This window comes from Cnephaeus nilssonii (genome assembly GCF_951640355.1).
Source record: "Cnephaeus nilssonii genome assembly, chromosome: 2".
NCBI classification, from domain to species: Eukaryota; Metazoa; Chordata; class Mammalia; order Chiroptera; family Vespertilionidae; genus Cnephaeus; species Cnephaeus nilssonii.
In genome coordinates, this window is record NC_137073.1 from 41,605,625 (window position 1) to 41,615,878 (window position 10,254).

At 40.2% G+C, this 10,254-nt stretch overlaps 1 protein-coding gene across 8 annotated transcripts in view; it reads right to left on the reverse strand.

Moving 5' to 3' along the window:
• Positions 1-9,038, reverse strand: part of CSNK1G3 (casein kinase 1 gamma 3) — a 112,983-nt gene extending 103,945 nt beyond the window's left edge. For 2 of the 8 annotated variants that reach the window (XM_079788311.1, XM_079788310.1), the window contains exon 1: positions 8,619-9,038. The gene's annotated coding sequence lies outside the window, so the exon portion shown is untranslated. The remainder of the gene's footprint in view (positions 1-8,618) is intronic. The other 6 variants (XM_079788313.1, XM_079788312.1, XM_079788315.1 and 3 more) reach the window with 3 other exon arrangements.
• Between the last annotated feature and the right edge of the window lie 1,216 nt (positions 9,039-10,254).

Here is a 10,254-nt window from a genome sequence, read left to right on the forward strand (position 1 = left end):
TATAAAATAAGTATTTCACAGAAATAGAAAATAAACATGACACAGACTGGGTGTAAGGGAAAAACCATTTTTCACTTCCTTTTTTACTAAAGGAAACTCTGACTGTAACTTTGACTCTACTATACTGTACTCTAATATACTGCCAAGTCAAAACCAAACAAGTTTAAAAAATAGATCACTAATAATTACAAAATATTCAGAACTCTACCACTTTTATAAAGTACACTTGGATCAAAAGGTATCATATGGCCAATTTCAACCTTAAATTTTAAAGTAAATAATTTTAATAAGCCTAATTTTAAAAATAATGACAATTATTAAGGTCTGAGTGTATGTGAGGCACACTTTATTCAAGGTAATACATGGCAGCAGAATTTTATGTTAAAAAAATAAACTGGAAGAAAACATCCTACATTCCAGTATTCCACTTTCTATACTCAAAATAAAAAACATTTCCTCTTTTTTCTGATGGTAAAAATAATACATAATCATATCTGAAAATTCCAACAATACAGAGAAGTATAAAAAGTATAAAAGCAAAAATCATCCCAAATCTCACTACTTACAAAAACTGTCATTAACATAAATATCCTTCCCAAGGGTGAATGGATTTATTCTGTATATTTACAACAATAATTACAACAATTACAAAAATTATAATAATTAAGTCTATATATGTATTCAGTTTAAATACATATATGTGTGTATACACAAACACATATACTCTTTTATATATACTGAAAGCAGAGAAATCTTTAAAATAGCAACTTTCATGAAAATAAAAATATATACTGTATATTGTTCCAAGCACTCACACTGTTTCTGCATTTTCATTTAAGCAAGCCATGTTTGAGGTTATTTTGTGTGTATGGTGGGGGGAGGGGAGGTGTTGATGTTGATGATGTTGACTGCTTAGAAGATTAAAAGATTTGTCTGTTGTTTTACTTAAAAAAAAAAATTATAAACCATCTAGCCACAATTTTACATAGCCTGGGAACACAGATATCTGCACTAAAGGTAACCAGTTGACTGATTAAAAGAACTAGCCCAGCCCTAACCGGTTTGGCTCAGTGGATAGAGCACTGGCCTGTGGACTCAAGGGTCCCAGGTTCGATTCCAGTCAAGGGAATGTACCTGGGTTGCGGGCACATCCCCAGTAGGGGTTGTGCAGAGGCAGCTGATTGATGTTTCTCTCTCATCGATGTTTCTAACTCTCCCTTTCCCTTCCTCTCTGTAAAAAAATCAATAAAATATATTTTTTAAAAAAATAAAAAATAAAAACTTGCCCATGATCCTAAGCAAAACAGCAAAGTAAACAATAAGTTTCAAGGCCTCCCACCTTTTGGTCAGAAAGAGCACTGGCTCTAGCACTTAAGATATGAGAGATCTAACTTCCTTTGATTCATCTCAATTCTAAAATTCTGTGATGCCTGCCTCCCCATTCTCCCACCATTCATTCATTTTGCTGCTCTCAAGATATTTAAAAACTTTACTTTCCCTCCTATCTCACTGGGATCCCACGATTCAAAATAAACTCTTCCTCTGTTTGACAACTCATGCACTTATTCTGCTCTAGGGATGAATAAAGAAATCTGATAAGATCAAAGGTGTGGGCAATTTTTGGTGAGGAGGGAGGGCAGCAACTCAGAAAAAAATATATAAATAAATTTATCAATAGAAAATTTTAATTTGAAGTTAAAACAGCTTTATGAGTTCCATGAAAAACATGTATGTATAATCTTACAACTTAGATAATGGATTTTATTGATTCAAAGTTAGTCATTAAGAAAATTAGTGTTTTTAGCTCCTAAAATATTCATACCTGAGCATATTTAAGATGGTAACATAGAAGCAGCTTTCTAATCTTTCATCCATTACATTTGTACAATGCTTTAAAGTTCAAAGTGCACTTATATGCATTATTTATTTTCATTCTAAAACAAACAGATATAGTGGTCACTATTGATTTGTCTCTCAAACATCCATTTCTCCCACATTTTTCTTTACCACTATGTTTTAAATATCCTCCCTCTACCATGTAATTCAGGGAAATGTAATGTCATTCCCAATTGCAGGGCTATATCCTGATTAGCAAAAACCAACCATGATAGCCCCTTTCCCCTTGTCCTACCTGATTAGGAAGTAAATGTATGTGACTTAATTCTGGTAAATAAAACATGAAGAGAAAAGTATGCAGGTAGGCTTGTGAAAAGATTTCCTGGCCAATGCATGTCTAGATGTAACCTTGCTACCAGCCTGGGGATGAATCCAACACACAGGGAAGAGGTGAGCCAAGAAAATCATAGAGAGGCAGACCAAAGCTCTGAAAAACTAGCCCTATCTCCACACTTCAGTGTTCCATTGAAGTAGCTACTGCATGTCAGGCATTGTAAGGTGGTGACATCAAGATAAATAGTATATCCCATCTATCTTTCCTTTCCCAACCTGGACCTCCTTCTCTCCCTAAAAGTTCTCTTTTGTACTTAGGCCGAGCTAGGTAGGCAAGAAAAGGAGGGTAGCTACTAAAACCTGTTAGATCAACATGCTGTGCAACAAGCACAAGTGCTCCTGGTACACATTAGGGTATGGCATTTCCTCTTCCAAGGGACCATTTCCTCTACCCATTCATTCCAGCAGTTCCTACGCAGGTTGAGGAGACACTGGAATTATAAAACAGCTTCTCTCCAACCCTGATGCTGTATAAAAGCTGAAAAAGTAGCATATGAAATCCAATGAGGGACCAAATCAAGAAATATGTGAGAACCACGGATTGATCATATGACTAGATAACTAAGCAATTCACCCTAAAATATGAATGACTATAGGTTCAAGAATAGCAATATTTCTCTTTTAAAGAGGATGCTATTAAATAAATCTCTAAGAGAGAGTTTAACCTTTTGCACTCGGATGTCGAGTGTGACTCGACACGGTTAGCATTAGAATAAAGGAATCGAGAAAAAAGCAAGCGAGTACAAAGGGATAAAGTAGGTGATATTTTAGAAACAGATAGTCTCTTTAATATATTTTTATTAACCAACAGCTCTTAAGTTAGTTCAAAAAGGGAATCATTCAAAAATCTACATACCTTAAAATTTTTGTTGCAACTAAAACATTAAAATGTACGTTCTCAAGACAATCTTTTAATGCAAGACTATCATCTTTTCTTAAGTAAGGGTCTATGAATTGTAGATCTATTTTACCTTTTTCTAAAAACCATGTCCATAGTACATCACCTGTGATTTCCAATTTCTATTTCTTAAACATGGAAAGACATCTCACAAATGCTTAAAAGCAAGCAGAAGCTTTTTAGATTTTTATAATTTTTCCCCTAACCATTTAAACTTATTTCACCCACACTTATTTCAACTGTAATTACATCAGGTACAACTGCCATTAACAATTTGTTGGGTATAAACACAAATAATTCTTGGTAAGTATACAGTAACTGGTTGGAGTAAAAGTTCAAGAACAAACTAGAGTCTACTGCCATTCAGTGATGTAGCAAGAGCATCAAGCAGTAAATGAAAAGTACCACTTAATCTTTTGAGTGAGTTAAGCACAAGAGAGTTAAAAGAGATTCGTCTATAAAAAGCTGCTCCTAAAAGTCTTTGCTTATTCTATCTACCAATCAACCCTGTAACAACTCATATATATCAGCAACTTCTGAATCTGCTTCTAAGATTTATACAGTGCCAGACATCACACCTGGGCACTTTATATGAATTTTCTCAATCTCTTTTTAAGGAAATTTTATTGATTTTTAGAGAGAGAAAGGAAGAGGGAGCAAAAAACACCAATGTAAGAGCTAAACATCTATCGGTTGTCTCCTGCATGCCCCCTACTGGAAATCGAGTCCACAACAGGGCATGTGACCCGACTGGGAACCTACTGGCAACCTTTTGGTGCATTGGACAATGCCCAACCAAAGGAGCCACACTGGCCAGGGCAAATTTTCTCAATCTTGATGAAGAACATAATCACAGAATAACCTCTCCCTTTATTTAATTTTAAAAATTTGTTGGGAGTTTTTTTGTGTGTGTGCGTGTTGATTTTTTAAAAATATATTTTTATTGATTTCAGAGAGGAAGAGAGAGGGAGAGATAGAAACATCAGTGATGAGAGAGAATCATTAATCAGCTGCCTAATCCGGGCATGTGCCCTGTCTGGGAATCCAACTGTGACCTCCTGGTTCATAGGTAGAAGCTCAACCATTGAGCCATGTTGGCTGGGCTGATTTGTTTTTGAAATGGCTACACAACCACACAGAACAGTATCCTCATGACTAAAGAAAGTAGTTCAACACAAATCAGCTAAATAAATATAGTAATTTTGAATACAGCTAAAATCTGACATTACTTCACTAACGAAAAAAGCAATAGAAGTTTGTTTAAGAAAAAGATTATCTATCATGAGATTTTACCTAATACCAATGAATGCTATAAAAAATGTGGACGTGATTTAGCCAGATGTGGACATAACTTAGCTTGAGATGTTTCGTTAAAAACTGCAACTGTGATATAACATTGTAAAGAAAATGACCAAACTGTGTAGAGTCGTATCTACCAAATACATAAACACTTCAAGTTCACAGTTAAGAGTTCTTTTTGATAATTAAGATGATGAGCATGGAATCGCATGAGAAAATATAACCAATCACTTACTATAGTTTAAGAACAAATCATACACGTCTTCTGAAGGTCCCACAATAGTAGGAAACACATTTATAGTTTCTAAATCTTAGCTTTGAGAAAGGAGCTGGAGAAAACATGGCTAAACAGCAGCCTCCACTGTGTCTCTAAAACTTATCTGTCCGCATATATCTCTCATTCCATTTTTTCTGAGTAGTTCAGAAACTCGCCAAAGTCACTCTATATGAATGGGTAATACACACTTGATTTCTACACATTAAGAATCCCAAGTATAGTTCTATACTGCAGATGGACACAAAAGTGAGACTCTGAAGTAGCTTAAGTTACTAAAACCATACTGTCTGCTCCTACAGAATCTCTATAGTTAGAGAACTTCAGATACCCCCAAACTGCTATTTCCAAAGAAATTACATCTTGACGAACCAACACCCTGACACATATTAATAACACCAATCAATGCCACTAGGTGTTAACTGCTTGAGGAAAGAAAAATAAAGAAAAAAGAAATAAAGAAATGGAGGGAGGGAGAGAGGGAGGGAGGGGAGGAGGGAGGGAGGGAGGGAGGGAGGATTAGAAAAAAACAGATCACTTCGTGGTTTCAGACTTTGAAACCAGAAATAAACATTTTTTTTAATTTAAATATGTACTGTGCTACTTTCAAGATATAAAACAGATTGCTTAAACTCTAGAAGATTCTTTTCTACAGTCAAAGTGAGGGTTTATGCCGCTTAACTCATAGAATTGTCTGAAGAGTAGTATTTATTGTATGGTCCCTATACAAAGTAGGCACTTAAATTGTAACAGGTATTGTTATTGGGGGGTTCAAAATAACACAATTTCAGTTATAATGTAATTCCTTTTTGAATATTAAAAGGAAAATAGCAAAAAACTATTAAACAATCTTCCCTGTAACATGATTCAACATGAACTTAAACACTGATGTTGAGAGAGTGGTATTTTTCTAAACACTATGACAATAACTTTTTTAGGGTCATCTGGTATTTAAGATGACTAAAAACCTTATACATATTTATCTGGAACTGTGGATGTCTCTCCTTTTATCATCTCCCTATTAAGTCAATTCTCTTTGGATGTAGACTCCTTACATTTTACTTTAACCATGGTAAATCTCACCTTCAAACGTGTAACAATAATATAACTATCCAATGAACTGTATTTTGTTTTGTTACTTAACATTTCAGCATGCCCTCTATTTCGTTTGATACATCCTTTTGGCAAGCCCTTTGAAACTAAACAACCACCTGTTCCATTCTGAAAAAATCTGAACCAATAACTACCAGAATAATGGCCCAGTCCCAGCATGGAGGGGATTACAGAGGGGACACAGAGAAGTAAATGGACTGCTGGTGTCCATTTATTCCTGAGTCACATTTTTACAGTCTGGATTTATTTCATGTAAAACCAATTACCAGATTACCAGACACACCCATATTCAAATGCAAGTAAAGAAATATGGTAAGCCATGTATGAACTGTTTTAGATTTTATACTTTTCTATTTTCCTCCATTAGCATAAATAATAAGTTGACTATTCTGTTACATTTTATTTCCTTCATTTTACTATCCTTATTTGCCTTACCTACTTCCTATCAGCATAGACTCTATACACTTGGACCTTCATACCTCAAAATGACTCATTTTTAAATACAAGGAAGGCATGCTGGATTTCCCTGGCCTGATCTCCACCTACTTTCATAGCTTCCTCTCCCACAAAGACCTCCTGGCACAGCAGCCTTTTATGTCCAGCTCTACAGGCCCCTTAACATCCAACCCACATGCCTGCGCTCAGGTCGTTCCCTTTACCTGGAAAACTGCACCATACACACACAGCCCTCTCATTTTGCCCATTAAAATATTTTAAGGCCCAAATGGAGTGTTACCAGCTGTAAACTCATTCATAATTCCCCAGTCAAAAATTAGTCACACACACACACACACACACCATGTTTCCATGCACCAAATAAAGCCCACAGGAGTTTTGTGTTGCAATCATATCTGTGCAAGTCTGTTTCTCCCTTGAAGGCAGCTACTGGGTTTCATTCATCTTCATATTCTACCCACTCTTTCATCCTCACCACACAGTAAAACTCCCTTGCACATATTAAAGGTCCAGGTTGAACTATACTATCCTTGATTCTAATCCCAGTCCTTTTATTTGAGGGAATAAATGATTTTCATGTGTTGAAGATTTTATTAATAGTTAATACTTGCAAATGTAATGATGAAAACATTAATAACTACAGAACGCATTAACTTTTTAAGTTTGTTATTGCAACAGAGGTCAATGAGCACAATAAATCATCCATAAAGATAATCATTTCCCAAGAGCTCCCCAAAAGTCTCATACATATCAACACTTAAATTAACTTTTCTGTCCCCCATTTAATAAAAACTACTTATACCTGATACATACCCAGAAATGCAAACTCCCTGAAAACAAAAGTGTCTATACACTCTGCTAAGAATCTATGTCAAAGCCATGTAATTTATTTGATAACATCTTTCTTCCAGTGCCCATAAATATAGTTTTCATCTTTTGTGCAACTCTAAAGGCTAATGTATACAATGGGGGCAAAGTTTCGGAATAATTGTAAAATACACTAAGTACATCTCTCTCCCCCTTTTCTCCAAACAGCTATTAAGAATGCCACAAACCAGATCTAATTTTTGGTGGAAAATGTTTTCTTAAGTCTGGCCTGAGATCTTTCTAATTTAAAATCATTCTTATTATAATTGCTGTGATCTTTTTCTCACACAATTTATTTATTTATAGGAAAAGAAAGGATTCCTCAAAAATATATACATCGCTTTAAAAATTAGATATTTATAGTTTAAAAAGTATTCCAACTTAGATATAGTTCAACTTATTTTACTATCTGTGGGCAAACGTCATTCATATCACAAGAACGGCAAAAGCAGAAGAAATAAATATTGACTTATTTTCTTAGCTTATTAAAAATCAGTTGGTATTAAATTTTCCAAGTCGATGTTCTAACACAATAGGTTACAAGGGGGCCACTTGCTGACCAGCCTTAGGACTCATTACAACCAGAGTTCAAACATTCGCACCGTGTGGCCACAGTAGCCATCTCCCACACAGACTCTCTCCCACCCATCCCCTTTTCCTCCTTCCCTGGGAGAACCAGAACGACCCTAACACCGACCTAACTACCCCCACCCCCGCCACAACACACATCTCCATCAGCACCCGCAGAAAAGCAGTGTGGTGGCTGTGGACCATGAGAACCGGCGCTTCTGTGTGTCACTTCCCCTGCATGTGGGGTAAACAAACCAGCGCCGTAACAGTAACCAGCAGAGTAATTTTGTTACTCCGACTAATGCCTTGGTTAAGTTTTCAGCGAAGTCAGAAGCTCTATCAAATAGGTAAACCCCTGCCCCCCTGCCTTAAAACAAATGCCCCAGCGGGAAGTTTACCCTGAAATGAATGCTGGCTGGCCCCGGACACCTCCTCCCATCAGATCCATGCCTTCCCCCCTCCTGCCCCAAACCCCCACTCCGAAGGTAATTGGTCTGGACACAATCGAGGAGTGCTGGGAACTGCACTCCCGACCTCAAAACCCTCCCCCAAGGAGCCCGGCCTTTTCCCAGCTCGCCCACCTCCCCCGCAGACCCCACTCGCGCCGCACCACTCGGGCAACTTGTGCAGCCAGCCCGGCCCGCCGCCCGCGGCCCCCTCCCTGCGCCCCGAGCCCTCCGCGCCCTCGCCCCGGCCGCGGCGCCCACCCCCCTCCCCCGCGCCCCGCGCCCCCGTGCCTCCCGCCCGGGGCCTCGCCCACCCTCCTCCGAGGCCCCCGCCCCCTCCGCACCCCACCCCACTCAAGCCCGGGACCCCAGCCCACCCAGCCCCACCCGGAAAGAAGGGAGCCGCGGCCACCAAGAGGCTGCCGCCGAGCCACACGGCCCGGCGCCGACGCGAAGGGGGCTTTACCTCAGAGGCGCGGCCGCGAGCCGCGGGGTCGGTCCGGGCGCGGGCGGCGCCCCCGGTCCGTCAGTCAGCGGCGGCGGGGGCAGCGGCGGCGGCGGCACATCACACCCGCCGGCGGCCGGAGGAGGAAAGCGAGCCACGCAGGGAGGGAGCGAGCGAGGTAGGGGGGGGAAGGACCGAGCAAGGGAGGTAACGCAGCTCGGCTCGGACTGGGTCCCTGCACTCCTGCCGGCGCCTCCTACCGCCGCCTGTGGCTGGAGAGTCGCCGCCCGGGCCGCTGCTGCCGCCACCGATGCAGCCGGGAATGAATGCACAGCAGCGCCTCGCTTATCCGGAGGTCAAACATCCTTCTGCCTCGGGCATCCGGATCGGCGCCGGACCCGGAAGTGAACGCACGGGAAAAAAAATAAAAAAAGGAAAGCGTCTCTCTCCTGCCGCGGCGGCCCCCGCGCTGCCCGCAACAGCGAAAAGAGCCGAGTGGAGCCGAAGATTACACTGGCTTGCTCGGATTGGTCGGCTCGCCGACCGGAAGAGAGGCAGCACGCTGATTGGCTGGCAAGGCGTATAAAGACCAGACCACTCCTTCCTGCCCACTTCCTCCTGACGAGCGCTGTGTAGGGGCTAACCTGGAGTAGTTGTGTTTCTCTAGTTGAGAGGCTTGGCGAAGTTTGTGGAGAGAACTGGAAGGAAAACACCCATGGTTTAGGAAAGCTACTAAAAATTCCGTGGCTTGAGTGAGCGTAGAGTCTAAGTGCGCCATTGTGCCAACTCAGGGTGCCCAGGCTTTCCCGAGGGTGCCCAGCACCGCCCTCCACGTGCTAAAGAGTTTTAGGACCTGGTCTAAGGGAGGGACATTACTGGCAGGTTCGCCCACCTTTTTTGTAACCCAGTGCTGTACCAGGGATTCAGCTGCTCAGTTTGTGAGTTCAGGTAATCCTCTGAACTATATAATGTAGTTATTATCTCAGTTTTTCAAACGAACCTTCTGGAGTTCCAAGAGGCCAAACCACTCCAGTCATCCAGTTGTAAAACACTTAACTGGGGTCCATGTTTTCTGACTCCACTTTCTAGTCCTTTCTGACCACAAAGAAAAGGCAGATTGCATGCTTCCTCTCTCTAATAGCTGGTTAACTGGGATGAAGATGGGTGTCTTTGGAAGATCCACCATGAAGACATTGTAGAGGACTCTGAAACTTTAATTTTTGAAAAGTTGTTATTCTTAATAATACTTTTGTCTAAAACCCTTTTAACTTCAGACATTGAGGTGTGCATGAAGAAAAATCATAGCCTGGTGCTATGTTTAAAGAGTCATTTATCAAACATTTTAATGTTTTGATATATTTCACTTTATCAAGAAAGTTGAATCTTTTACAGAAAAGGGGAAAATGGACAGCTTTACTTTTCACAAAATGTATCTACCATTCTCTCTAAAGTAAAGAATTTGTAGGACATGAAAGCATTTTGTCAAAAGAGAAATTTGCTAAGTGCAAGTTTCCATTGTACCATTAAAGATTATGAGAGCGATAACATGTAGATTTGTGCTATAATCATTTTCTCCCCAGGTCCCTTATTCATACCATTAAAATACTCTTCTTTGCCAAACTTGTTTTGCACAAACTGATCAAGAAATACGCCCAAA